The sequence below is a fragment of the Amblyomma maculatum genome, chromosome 2, assembly GCF_055883805.1.
Source record: "Amblyomma maculatum isolate TAMU_Amacu chromosome 2, ASM5588380v1, whole genome shotgun sequence".
Classification (NCBI taxonomy): Eukaryota; Metazoa; Arthropoda; class Arachnida; order Ixodida; family Ixodidae; genus Amblyomma; species Amblyomma maculatum.
This window is the reverse complement of record NC_139345.1, coordinates 24,663,116-24,676,564: the sequence shown is the minus strand read 5'-3', so window position 1 is coordinate 24,676,564 and position 13,449 is coordinate 24,663,116. Positions and strand designations below refer to the sequence as shown.

General features: G+C 46.0%; 2 protein-coding genes across 2 annotated transcripts in view; one reads left to right on the top strand and one right to left on the bottom strand.

Annotated features, from left to right (window-relative positions):
• LOC146198156 (uncharacterized) overlaps positions 1-13,449 on the top strand; it is a 251,384-nt gene that overhangs the window by 67,264 nt on the left and 170,671 nt on the right. The window lies entirely within an intron of this gene.
• Positions 1-13,449, bottom strand: part of LOC146198158 (replication factor C subunit 4) — a 122,731-nt gene that overhangs the window by 107,489 nt on the left and 1,793 nt on the right. The gene's annotated exons all lie outside the window — the stretch shown is intronic.

Below are 13,449 nucleotides of genomic sequence, written 5' to 3'. Positions count from 1 at the left end.
TAATAAACCAAGCAGCCTGTAGCCGAACAAGTCCGATTGAAATATACAACACAACACCATCCAACTACAACACCTCTTAGTTCAACTTCACTAAAATGATGGCAAGGAAAGGCAACTCATCAATAATAGGAGCCACTCCGGGTGATAGTCACTATCCTCGTAAGCATCTCTCAGCTGGTGCACCATCTTGCCGAAATGAGTACTGGGGGAAACGAGAGGCTCAGCATTCCGGTCCAACATGCGCGTTTTCGACAGGCTGTGCAGCACAAGGAGGAAAGTCATATCAAAGGGTTCATGGTCATGCTGGGTGGCCAGTAGGTAAGGTACACTGTGAGAATTCAAAGTAAAGTCTTTCTTCGGTGTTCTTTGCGGAACGTCCCAAAATAATATCGCATCTTTGTAGGCAATAAAACAGTGTGCGATGGTTTCAAGTGTATCACTTAGCAGACAATTAACTGAAGAACAAAAATATTTTTTTTTTTGTGAAGCCACAATTTAACAGGTAGAACTTTAGCATGAAGTTTACAGAAAACGTATTATAGCACAAGGCGAGATCGGCATGTCACGTACTCTTTTCACCACATCATGCCCTATACAATAGAATAGAGAGAACGGTATAATGTAGGTGAGAACAACATAGATATTAAGTATTTGTATAAATGTTTTTCGCGAAAAAGAGAATAAGCACCCATAAGAAAAGCAAACTGCCACAAAAAATATTGAACCGTAAACTTCTTTCATAAAGAAAACAATAAAGGGTGATCGGTTAAACTAGAAGAGGCCACTATAAGTTGGGAAGAAGGTTCACAAAGTTATTTTGCAGGGATACTCTAATAATTGGATGGGAGCTGTTACGGATAAAGAAGAAACGAGCAACTAACTGTCTGACATAGAGATGTGTCAAACCGATAGTCCGCCAGTAGAAACAGGCCTGAACAGCCTATTGCGCCACATTGGCTCAAAACTGGAGCATCATATGAACGACGTAAAAGTTCGATGAAAGCTTCGGAAGCACTGTTTCGCTCAATGAAGTACCTGCAGAACATCACAAATTTTTGTTGCCAGGAACATGTTACAGGTTCTTGACAGACGGTGCGGAAGAAAAGTGCGAGCACAGCTTTGAAGTTCCGGGACCCTTTCTATCCAGTAGCACCCACTAGACTTGAATGCATGAAAGGGAACTCCAAGGTATTTGAGGGGGACACGAGACCATTCAATTCCAGCATAATGAGTCGGCATTGTTCCCCATGAACCGAACCTGAGACCCGAACTTTTAGACCTATTCATTTTAACGCCAGAGACAATGCCAAACTGCTCAATTGTGGTTGTAATTTATTCAATGCTGCGTTTATGAGTGCAGAAAAACGCCGAATCACCGACGTACGCCAGCGCTTTGACTTGATTACTAAAGACAACGTAACCACGGATACTGTTGTTTCGCAGTACACTCGAACAAAGTGGCTCTAGGTAGAGGGCAAAGAGTAGCGGTGGCATAAGACACCCTTGCTTCACGGATAATCGAATTAGCACAGGCTCTGAGAGGTGACCATCAACCACGAATCGAGTGAACAGTTGTCGTAACAAAGTTGCACCCTTTTAATTACGATTGATGGAGTACCTGCAAAACTGGCACGCTCAAGAAGAGAAAACAGAAACGAATGCCGAACACCATCAAATGCCTTCACGAGGTCAGTCTGGAGTAGAGCAAGCTGCTCATAAGAGCCTGAGCAAGATTCGAGAGTTGCCCGTGCAATATGTACGTTATTTTGCATGGAGCGCCCCTCAAACCACACGTTTGATGAGGGCCAAAGAGAACCGTCATCGCATATTGTAGACGATTTGATAGAACTTTCGAAAAAATTGTGAAGTCCACATTTGACAACGTGGCCGGCCTGTAGCCATACACTGTGCGCAATTTTTCGTTATCCGTACTCTTTGGAATTAAGAATGTGTGATTCCTAGTAAAGGACTGAGGAAGGACCCCTACGTCTAAACTTGAAGTGAAAATCTGCAGCAGGACAGGGCTCGGCAAAAATATAAAAGCTTTGTAAAACTGGCATGAGATCAGGGCCAGGTATTTTGAAAGAAGTAATTAGTCAGTTGCATGTTCTATTTTTTCCAACGTGACAGGGTTATTAATAACAGCACAGTCATCATCTGATAAAGGCGTTATAAGAGCTGTGAAGCTAGTATGTCCGAATTAGAATTAGCAGGAGCGTCACTGAAACTGCCGTGTATAATAGCTCGCAAACGCAAAGATCATATCACGCATTTTCGTTACAAGGGTGCCATTGAATATCATTTTCGCTATAAACGTGGCAGTAGCGTGACGGCGTTCGTCAAGTAGAGCTTGTAGCGTGGGGTTTTCACAGTGCAAATTACGGTTTGTACGAGGTCGAACTCGGGTACCCCTGTATCTTTCAGCGTCATGGTTTTGTAGGTCACATTTTACACTAGGAATGTCATGGAAATATATTCCAGGTGTCACATTTCAAGTCATAGCGGTTATACAAACTCTTATGCAGTGTCTTCTCTTGAAACTTCCTGTGAAACGACCTGACAGACCCAATTTCAATAGCTATCGCTCGCACCTCCTGTTTAAACAGCTCCTAGTTAGCAGCAAATAATGGTATGGCCTCTGCCAAACATACTTGCAGTTGTGAGCGTATTCGAAAGGCAAACTCCTGGTCACTTACAAGCGAAGAATTTAGCATCCAAAGCTCCCACTGCGGCCTTAATTTTGAAAAGTAAGTTCTCCCGAGCCCAGAAACCCCCATACAATGATCTGAAAATGAAACCGGTACAGTTTCACACAACAGATCACAACCAGCGAGCAATAAACATAAATCCTGTCTTATCGGGGATGGGACCTCCCCTGGATATGCGTGAATAGTGTAGTTGCATGACATGAGGCCCCTGTATCAATGAGCTCTGCGTCATCTATAACATGCAACAACACTTCACCACTTGTGTCCCTGTGGCCACTAGGCACGACACGATCATTCAGGTGGCATACACAATTTAAGCCTCCTATTAGCACAACATTCCCATCACAATCTAGGAGGTAGCCATGCCTTCAAACATATCAACACGCTCAGCTGCATACTCTACGCCGGCTTCCTGCGAACCATAATTCTTCTTGTCTGTTTAAAGACGCTGGAGGGTGTCGAGCGAAATAAACGAATGAAGGCCTTTAAAAATAAAAAAAAATAAATACATGAGAATTAAATAAAAATATTAAGTACATAAATAAAAATATCAGAGAAACGTAAACAAATACAGGAACAGTAAAAATGACGGCACGTCTGCTGTCGCAACAGCAGCAGCAACAACGTACAACTCTCGGGCTTTGACATTTCTCCAGTGCAGGTCCTGCAGAGCTCTCTAATATTTTAGCACATCTTGACAGCCATGCGGCAAATAAGGCCGAACGCGTTGCCGTTGTTACCATTGCCAGGCTTGCTACATACGAGAGCGTTAGAATGGATGGACCCAAGTGATTAGGGGAATAGGATAATAGCGGCGCGCGAATGCGCATGCCCAGAGTGATTACCCATCATCGCCTCGCCTATTCTTCGCAGCACTCCGTGCGTGTGTATTGCCCTTATAGTCTCCTCCTCGGTATGGCCGCAGTTACCGTAGTCACCACGCTTACCGCATGGCGGTGCTATACATTCATGTGAGTTACTGTGAGTAAACGTTCTCTCACTAGTAGTAGAAGAAAGTAGGCCGCTTCCTCACATGCATTCAAGAACGCTGTAATGATAACCGAGGAAAGCAGTGCATATGGTGCAAAGAATAAGTATCTGATGCCATGTACAGTCTTCGTCAAAAAGTTTAGAGCTCTTTGTTTCTCATCCCCACCTTCCGTATCATAGTGCACTCCTAGTGCTCCAAATCTAAAGAAGGTGAGGAATATCTTTTTCTTACTCTCTCCAACGGGAAGGACTTCTACGAATGCTGAAGGAGTGCCTCAACACGACTTAGAAGTAGACTCCCCGAGCCCTAAACTTTTGACTAAGGCTGGACTTTATGCTGTCTGACGGGTCTTAATTTCGAGTTTTTTATGTCTATATATATATATATATATATATATATATATATATATATATATATATATATATATATATATATATATATATATATATATATATATATATATATATATAGCACTAAATTTTGACCCCTCATGTAATGTCCCATCTGGGGGACCTTGAGGTTCTAATAAATAAATAAATAGTCCGCCTGCGTTGCCACTCGATTGATCGAGGGCCTTATTCGTGCCGCCGGTCGTACTTTCAGCGTGTACAGTGGGCGGAAATTTATAAGAACTGCATTCTGTGTTCAGCACGAAGTGGTGTACACGGGCTTTCATTGTCGAATTTTATTTGCGACTGAATTGAATCGACGAGCGTGTTTTGGGTTCCGCTGCGCGCGGCTCGGAGGAGGAGAAAAGGAGGGCGGAAGGCAGGGATGTTAACCAGAAATAAATCCGGTTGGCTACCTTTCACTGGGGAAGGAGAATGAGGGGATTAAAAGGGGGGGGAGGAGATAGAAGAGGAGAGGAGGTGAGAAAGTCACAGCCCGTCAATCAGGCTAGGGGCGCGGTGAACCAAGGCATCCGCTGATAGGAAAATACGGGGCCGGTTCTTCGAAGTGCCGCGTTTGCATAGATCCCATGCCCGTGAGCAGCGCCCGACTCGGGCCATAATTCTGCCGCTCTATTTGATACGCTCATTCACGCCGCCAGCCATTAAATGGCGCACGCGTGCATGGACGAGTTGAAGGTCTCGTGGCGAGCAGCGCACAGCACCGCGTCTGTTGTTACACTATAGGGCTTTCATCCCGCCGAAAAGCCGCTGTCTGTGCGTCTTTCCGGTGCCCCTCACAAACATGTCTCTGACAGGTGGTAGTTGGCAGGTGACATTACCGGCTACCGAGTGGTCGCCGGGTTTCGTGACGCAACGAGATCATACGTCATGGCCGAATTGACAGGAGTGGTCAACATGGGCATGCAGATATTTCTAGATTGGAATCGATTCCACCGGGTCCCTCTGAACCCAGAGTCAGACACGCATTCGCAAAGCTTAGTTGAAACGGGGCCTTCTAACCGCCTCGCTCCTTGTTGACTGAAGTGCATACATCACATGATATATGTCAACTATCAGTTCAGTTCAGTCGTTCAGTCGTGTCCGACTCTTCGTGACCCTATGGACCATGTCACGCCACGCTTTCCGGTCTCTCACTATCTTCCTAACATAACTTCATCTGCAGTGCCTCGAGGATGCCATCTATCCATCGCGTTCGTTGCCTACCCCTTCTCCGGCGACCCTCAACCTTTTCCAACATCAAATCTTTCTCCAGCGACTCCTCTCTTCTCATCAGATGACCAAAGTAGCTGAGCTTTAACTTTAGAATTTGACCCTCCAATGAGCAGTCAGGGTTTATGGTCAACAATATCGAATGATTTGATCTTCTGGCAGTCCAAGGAACTCTCAAGAGTCTTCGCCAGCACCACAATTCAAACGCGTCAATTCTTCGGCGGTCAGCCTTTTTCACAGTCCAACTCTCGCATCCATACATCACAACTGGAAAGATCATAGCACAAGTTATACGGATCTTGGTTGGCAGACTAATGTCTCTGCTCTTTACTAGGCGGTCAAGGCTAACCACTGCTCTCTTTCCCAGAAGTAGGCGTCTCCTAATTTCATGGCTGCAGTCTCCTTCCGAGGTAATCTTGGATCCCAAGAAGAGAAAATCTGTCACCGCTTCCACTTCTTGTCCCTTGATGCTCCAGGACCTGATAGGGCAAGACGCCATGATCTTTGTCTTTTTAATGTTCAGTTTAAGCCCAAACTTCTCACTCTCTTCTTGTACGCTCATCAGAAGTCTCTTGAGTTCCACTTCACTTTCATGTCAACTATACTCAGCTACGTACTCAACTCGACGACTTGGTTCCAATACCGCCCGTGTTTGTCGTGTACGTGTTCGATAGAGGATTATCTCTAAATGTCGCTGTGCGCTGCGCGTGTCAGCCGTGCATACGTTAAAGTCCTCCGGTGGTCAAAATTATCCCGCCGCCTCCGACTGCGTCACCCCTTTCCCTCTCTTCTTTCACTCCCTCCTTCACCCTTTTCCCTCACGTGCGGTTGAGGTGTCCACTAAAACGGGAGGTAGTTAATTTGACGTTTATTTTTTCCATTTCTTTTTTCCTGCATTAACCTGGCATCATTGTGACTTAGCTGTAAGCGTGGCTCTTACCTGCTTTTCTCGCTTTTCACACCAACCCTCGTTTCCCACTTTCTCATGCACATCCCGTTTACTCCCGGAAGGCAATCGGAAAACATTTCCGGCTAATGTCCCATGCATTCCTCTTTGTCTGCACGCACAAAGCGTACATCCACAAAGCGGGAACTAGGAAGGGCCCTCGCCCTAACGTTGATCTCACCTGCATGCATGCGATATGGCGCAGTCCACGGCCATCAGGAACTGCGATACTGAGTCATTGACGTCCGCCTTGTTCGAAGTTTTGGTAAAAATATATGCAGGCTGCGTAGAGCGTTAAAGAACGAAAGTGGCTCTGATGGACTCATTGAACTGATATATTTCCTTATAAAAAAGAAATTCCGTAAGTTTCGAAGCTATGCCAAGCGAATTGGTTGGGGTATTCATTCCTGTACTTGCCTGAAATGGGAAAAAAGAAAAAAAAAAAAAACGTTGATCTTGCGCACAGTACGTGCCACAAGTAGATATTTTTCAGTTACCTCCCTTTGTTTCACTTTATTTATTTCATGCTCTGAAAAGACATGATAGGGTTGAGAAAAAGCTATCTTCTTTTCACATAATGCTAGCCACTGCAGGATTAAATGATGTATGAATATCGAGATCAATTTCAATCGGCTAGATAAAAGCATTATACACGCATCATATTATTACACTTTCTGTCTGCGCTGTCAGAATCTTGCGTTACGTGAGATACTTGTACCCTGGCTGTGCATGAGCAAATTTATACGAAAAAACGCGACACTTTGTGCGGTGCCCTCTATTCGTAGCACTGCACTATTCTATCTACGAGTGAGAGCTTTCCTTTGAGGCTGCCGTGAGATTGCTCCACTCCCAACTGCATCAACTCTTAAGCTCTGCCTTTATTAAAAGTGCATGCCTCACATAATCGTAGTACCGTGCCCAGCACACAAACACTAAATGTTTTCCCGACATTATGTAAAGCAAACAGTACAAGTGACAGAGAAAGCTCTTGTACGGCGAAATTTTCCGCGTCGGGTCCCCAGCGAAAGCGCTGTACTAACGACTTATTCGAGCTCGGCGGTTTTCGACGGAGCACAGCATATGCTCAGACATCCGCTCCGCTCGACGCGTTCGCTCGCACAACCGTCCCAGCCTCGGCTTTCCAGGTGTCGGCCCCGCGGCCCGAATTGCCGCCGACCTGACAGCGAAAGCGAAGACCCCAGTTACGAAAAGCAGCAAGAACCGCTCCTGCTCGATCCGTCGCCAGATACTACCGCTGCTCAGTGCGGTGTCGGCGCTGACAGGACAGGGTAGAGGCCGAGACATTCGCGCCGTTGTTTCGGGAAGGCACCGACGATGGATCGCATTCACCGCCACGTCGTGTGCGAGAGTGTCACTAGAGCATGCACTCGTGTACGAGCGCACTGATGGAACGGCGCGACAGCGCCAGAAGTGGCCGCGCGACTCCGCACGCCGGCTCGGATCGCGTATGCAGGAATGCAGCGTGTCCTGTCTTGGACGCTGCACTTCTTTCCGGCTGGAGGCGCCTCAGACGGGACGAGGAACGACGCATGCCTAAAGCCCGCACGCCGTCTTGCTGACGGACGGGCGACCAAACTGGATCCCCTAAGCGCGGCAGAGTGCACAGCTTGCTGTGCATTATAGGTATAGGCTCTCGGAAAGACGTTTTCTGAGGCGCGCTTTATGTCGGCTGCTGCCCAGTCCTGCAGGTTGCGGCATGCAGGGCACTTTTATGTGCTATAAGTAACATCTCAAAATCTATCAAGATTACCACGTCAACTTGGTTACAAGTTACCCACGCATGTGGAGTTGTCTTCCCTCCCAAAAAAAGACCGTACAGCTGTTGCATACGTTCCAGCGGTACTTGAGATGTGAAGCATGTTGGCCAACTATAGGTACTTGATGAGTGAACTTTGAGGAAATTGCAGCATTGGCTTTCTTGCTCATTTTGAGTAAAAACACTTTGTCGTCAGTAATTTGTCCTTTGTCCAACATTTCATTTGCAATGTATCCTCAGCAAATCATTTCCTGTCCACGTACACGTAAAATGAACCTTTCTGTCCGGCTTGTGTATGCTGTTTTGGGTGCCTATTGCATTTTAAATTCTCCAGCCATTTGCGCACGCACGCACGCACGCACGCACACACACACACACACGCACACGCACACGCACGCGCACACACACACACACACACACACACACACACACACACACACACACACACACACACACACACACACACACACACACACACACACACACACACACACACACACACACACACACACACACACACACACACACACACACACACACACACACACACACACACACACACACACACACACACACACACACACACACACACACACACACACACACACACACACACACACACACACACACACACGCCAAAGCACGAATGCAGGCAGTGGACTTCGACAGCTAACTTTCGGATCTTTTTGGGCTTTGTGCCCCGAAGACACTTTTGCGCCCTCTCTTCTGCACACATTTTTTTTACCCTTCCTCATACTCCGGATATTTATTTTAATCTCCTAGTTGAAAATAAAAGGACACCGTCGGCCGTATTCCCAAAGAGAAGAATGGCGGACAGGTTAAAAGGGTGTACGTACGTGCCTCCAAGGGTGTGGACAAAGAGGACGAGGCATGCAGTGGAGTGACTCGCGTTTGCCGATCGGTGGGTACAGCAGAAGCATCCCCCACACTATATATTGCAATCCATAGAGGACAGACAAGGTCTTCACGAAAATTGACGCCGAGTTTGGCTTGAACCTTTATGGGGTTCTTTCGGAGCTAACAGAAAGTCGGGGCAAGCTCAACGATGTCAAACGTGACCAGTATTTTCGAATTGTTAGATCTCTTATCAACGCCACTGTCGAGATTACCTGCGCACTTCACAATTAACATATCTTTGTTTGTGTTTATGAATCGCATCGTACTAATGAATGACAGCACTAAGACAGCTGGATTTGCGTCCATTGGACAGAATATTCGCGCTAGTATGTGTGCCTTCAAGTTAAAAAAAAAAAATGCAAATTGAGTTTCAGTTCATCATTTATTGTTTTCTCTTGGCGCTCATAACAATTCTACCCCAACTCCAATAAAAAAAAAATATCAATCTCTCCATTAATACGAATCTACAGGATATCAGTTGCTTACAAGCAAATTATAGCAGTCAACCGATCATTTCTTAGCAATTTATTTGCCTACAGCTGAATTTATTTCTATGCAACGTCAAAGCAAAGGTTCCCATCGACGGTGGAAGTATTCCGGTAATGCGGAGCTTATAGCGCGTTTACTATCATATAAATACAAATAGCTGCACCACCTGCCTTCTCGGCAGCCTAATGAATACATTCTTCAACTTCCCAGACAGAAATCATGCACTTAACACATTACACTTTGACCCTAGGTCTAATGATTTGTGCCCATCAAAGGTTCCACTCATCACATCAAAAGTCCTCTGGAAGTGTTATCGCCAACTGGGTCATCAAGGATTTCTCTATGCGGACGCATAACCATGAGCGCGGGTATCAATTAAGTGTACAGCATGTATTTGGTACCCAATCTTCAGCCTTGTTCTTATTAGCATTTAGCCTTTAAAAGCCTCTTCTTTAAACCACACTGCTGATGAGCCGCTCAAAATCCCATGGCAATAACTTTAACTAAGCCTTGAGAAGGAATTAATAAGAAGATACTCTAAAAAGTATGCAGCATAAATCTCAATACACGCATGTGCACCTTATAACAATTTTAATATGCTTTATTAGTCTGTATCAAGATAGGTGTTTTGCATTTATCCGTTGCATATCATCAATGGTGTAATGATGTTACCAGTGTACTATGAAATTCACATTTTTTTTATTCACTGAATTCTATTCATGAATAGTATGGATAGAACGGCTTATAATAAAGGAAGTTCGAGCTGTAGCATGACCACCCATCTGTGAAATGGCATCATAGCATTCTAGTGCGTTCTTTGCAATGTGGGTGTTCATAAAAATGACGTGGCCTTCAATGTCGCACGTTTGAAGCAGACCTACTAGCTCCTTAATTGCGTTGACTTAATGCGAACGTGTCCATAATTGGACTTGTCTTGCGTAAAAACGATAGGGGCCGTTGAGAAAAATAAAAAAAAGGTAATTAAGATTGTTAATTAAAGTAAAGTGAACACAGAAGTAAAAATAAGAAAAATAAAAAGGTGCAAAAATCTATAAATTACGAACAATTAAAAATCCACAAAAGCAAGGCTAAGCAAAAATAACTAGCGGAAAAACAATGAAACGCAGATTGAGATAATAAAGGAACTAGTCCCGGAACTTGCAATACGTTGTCTAACTATTCGACCTGTTCTCGTGTATTACCGTTGAATCGGATGCACCGTCCGTAAACCTCGTCAGGCAAAATGTATCTGTCAATGGCCCATCACCCGGAATTAACCACTCCGGCGTCTGGATAAAGAACTTAATAATATTAAGATGGTGCTATGACTGTTCGATGTGAACAATAATTCAATATAGCCCGTTTTGGCATTTTCGGTATCGAATTTCTTGTGCGAATTCGGTAGTCTTTATATTTTCTTTAATCTACAAAGCGATTTTAGTAGAAGTCGTGACTATTTGGAAGACGACACGGCGCTGGATCAGTCGGTAATAGTGGTAATAAACTACACTTCGGAGAGGGGGACTCTATCCAGGCGAACCAAAGGCCATGATAATGGTAGGGCTGAATGACGACAGGGCAAATGAAAATGCAGTGTTTCAGGTTAGCGGTTGGTAACTTCGTTCTACTGTGGACAGAAGTGCACAAGTAGGAGACAGCCGATGGAGACAAGTGCTTTGTCCTGTCGAGTGCATCTATATGTTGCTTTCGCGCTTTTTTCTAAAATGGTCCGTTTGAAATAGGTTGAACAGAAAGATCGTGTTCTTGGCGATGCGTTCCCTCCCACAGTGCTCCAGTGCATTATTTCCCTCTTCGTCGAGTGTGACTACTGTACGTCCTGCGCTTCAGGCTTCGCCAAAATGAGCAAACTCCGCCAATTAGCCCAAGAACCCTCAAAGCTTTTGTCATCGTCCTTTGCTGAAAAAATATTTGAGGTTCTCATTTATCTGCCTCGTAGAGGTTTCTGCGCGTGCCTCGTCTCTCTGGCGTTGTCGGCCGGACGCGAAGCGCGCCAGGAAACGCTCCGCTTGCGACACGTTCTGGGGCGATGACGACGGCGTCGGCGAAGTGTCTTCGCCTTGCAAAACCGCGAGCGGCCTCCGGTGGAATTGCAAAAGCGTAGTACATCACACCGACGAAGACTTCCGAGTCGGTGAACCGGTTGGCGGTCCCACCCGGTTGTGCGGTCGGTGATCGAACGCACCAGGTGGACGGAAATCACTGCGGTGTCGCATCACTCGAGACCGGTGCTCTGACTAGAGCTGCTGATGGTAACGTTGGCTCGCTAATTATTTTGTATCTGGTGGGCACGAGCCATGCCTGCCCAATCCGTCGTGGCTGAAAGTATGTAGAAGGGGAACAAAGAAGCAGCGTACGAAGCCGAAGGGGAGAAAAGCTACATCTGTACGCAAAAAGTAATCTGCTGAATTCACCTCTACCACCTCTGTCACTGCTGCAGACAACACACTTTGCAAATACTGCCGCCGAAAATGATGATAAAGACTGGAAAACGCAAAATTTTAAGAATAATTTGTCAGGGTTTGTGGGCGATATGTGGCTGGCGCGCTTCCTACAGGTTTTAATCAATACTCTGAAGGCTATTTGAAGGTGTCTTGAGCAGTTGGCCATATGCGTTACTTCGAGGAGGTTATTGCGTACCAGTGTTGCGTGCCTGCTTGTGTCAGCTCTATGGCTCCTCACAACTACCCCTGCCGCACCGCAGCTATATAATTGGTCATGGATCCCGTCAACAAAGAGTAGCCGTCAGAACAACGAATATTCCATTGTTCGGCAGACAAATCGAATTGGCCTTGGAAAACACACGCAGATTTTCTTCTCGACAATCTGCACACTAAAAGGGGACAGGAAATACACCGTCTCCGCATGGTGAGGGTGACTAATCTGATTTGGCGCCGTATTCGGTAAAGCCACCGCGATTTCGCATACTTTTTTTGAGACATCATTGATAGAAAATATGACAAAAATTGTGCAAATTCACAAGGACTCATGCAAAGGAAGCCGGCAGGAAGAGCAGTTTTTGCTTCCTTCTTTTAGCTGCGTCGTCATTGATTTGAGCTTGTTTCGTTACAGCTATGTCTCACCATCATTGCTGTATACTTCCAGAGTGCAGGCACTTTTCGCCACCCAATGAACGGCATAATGGCTATGAAGGGACTCAAAGAAGAACCGTTATGCCTGAACAATAGCAGACATTTTCAGTAGAAGAACCTTTCTATAGCTTGAGAAATAATAATGCTGTTGCGGCCATAGAACCGAGGTTGTTTGCGACACCGAGTTAGCGCTGCTGGTGCCGTAGGCACTGAGAACTCAGTTATTATTAATTCGATTCCTGGGTGCCGTGCCTGTCGCGACAGCAGCTCGCCAAAGCGCTTAAATGATTAAAAGAAGGCACTGATGCCGTCGCCGCCCACCGACGCGCGCAAGGTAGTCTGCACCCTATTCGCGCACCGGTTACACGTCATCAGGACGGAGAGGTTTTTTTCCTGCACAAATAGACTGATCCCAAGAGAATGGTACTTGCCAGCGGTAGCTCAGACCAGATATCGCTCGTAATCTCTAGCTGAACGAAAACAAGGACGAGAACGGGCTAATGTCACTTTGTCAATAAGCGCCATGTTTGTGCGAGCATGCCAAGCACACATATCTGTGAGTGGTATTCACAAGCCTGGAGCCCATTGCGCATATTGATCCTATTGACTGCGACCTTTTCAATGAGGGCTGGCCAGACGTCGCCATATTGGTCTCTGGACTTTTGCGTGCACTCGGTGCGCGGTGGACATGGCGGTGGAAGCTGTCGCTAGGAGAGGGGGGGGGGGGGGGGGGGGGGGGTGACATCTGCGTACGTTTCGCCGATGAATATATATAAGCACGGGCGGTAAAGGGTCGGGCTGATAACATTAGCTTATCCTCTCAACTGTCCTTCGCCGCAAGGAAAGAACGAAACAGGTGGATAAAGAGCAGAGCTGTTCACCGAGTCA